Genomic DNA, 1480 nt, shown 5'->3' with positions numbered 1-1480 from the left:
CCCCCCCGCCTTGCCCTTTCTTCACATGCCATCCAGTGAGGAGCCTTGCTCTCAGAATTAGAAGTGTGTTTGACAGGCAGGAGCAGAGCCACTACCTCCAGTGAATCAGAAATGGTAGACCTGTAATTGTGGGAAACTATCAGTTCTCTTGTTATGGCCCTGCTATCCCTTGCTGTGTGTATATATATAATACTTTGTCCTTCATATGTGAAAGATCCAGTGTTGGAATTCATTGGTGTAAATAAACGTTTGGTTTTATTTATAAAAAAATATCTATTTGGGGAGTGGGGACACAGTGTACAGGAGGCCATTTATTCTTTCCTCCATGGATCAGGGATCCAGCTGTGGAGTAGGTGACTTTACCCACCAAACCATCTTGCTGAGTCATGAAAACATATTTTTACAGCAGACATTCCATACAAGATTGAACCAAGCACTGCTTTACTCCTTTGGATGATGTTTTCATTTTATTTTTATTTTAATTATTATTACTGAGGTTGGGGCTTGGAGTGGAGCTTGCAACCCACAGCCTTAGGCATTGTAGACAGGTGCTCTAGCACTGAGCAACATCCCCAGTCTTCAGGAGTCAACTTAAGCTCTTCAACTCATATAGACAAATATGCCCAAGCCTTAGTTAGGAAGGGCATTGGATTTATTCTGCTTACAGATGATGAAACTGAGGGGTAAAGCTGACCTTGGTGGTGCACGCCTTTAATCCCAGTGCTCAGGTGGCAGGTGGATCTCTGAATTCAAGGTCAACCTGGTATACAGACTGAGTTCCAGGACAGTCGGGGCTACACAGAGAAACTCTGTCTTATAAAACAAAACAAAATTACTTCTTTATTTTTATTTATGTGTGATGTTTCTTTAAGTCGGTGTACCATTTGTGTGCCTGGTACCCACAAAGGCTGAAAGACAGCATCAGATTCCTAGGAACTGCAGTTATAGTTGGTGTTCATGAGCCACTATGTGGGTACCTGAGAACAAACTTTGGTCCCCTGAAGAGCAGCCAGTGCTTTTAACCACCAAGCCATTATCCAGCTCCTAGTTCCTCTTTTTAAAATGAGGCTGGCAGAAAGTGTCCTTACTTCAAGTGGTGGAGAATTAAATACAAATTCTTATTTCTAAAGCATTTGGAACAGTGCCTGGGGTCTCTTCTTAATGCTCAGGAGCAAATGCATTATTAGCTGTGACGTGGGTTCTGAGTGCCACAGACTGCACACAGCTGGCGCTTTGTAAATCAAGGCTGGTGACAGTGACCCCAGAATCCTGGACCACAGGATCCTGGCTCAATGTTTAAGAGCACTTGGTGCCTTTGCAAAGGACCTGTGTTCGACTCCCAGTATCTACCCAGCTCTGGCTCCAAGGGGTATGATGCTCTCTTCTGACCTCTGTGGACACCAGACACTCACATGGTGCACATATGCAAAATAAAACTATAGAAAAAGGATTTAGCTAAATAAAATTTAAAGATTGAAGA

Source organism: Mus pahari, unplaced genomic scaffold (genome assembly GCF_900095145.1).
Source record: "Mus pahari unplaced genomic scaffold, PAHARI_EIJ_v1.1 scaffold_12213_1, whole genome shotgun sequence".
NCBI lineage: Eukaryota > Metazoa > Chordata > Mammalia > Rodentia > Muridae > Mus > Mus pahari.
Note: the sequence above shows the minus strand (reverse complement) of the source record.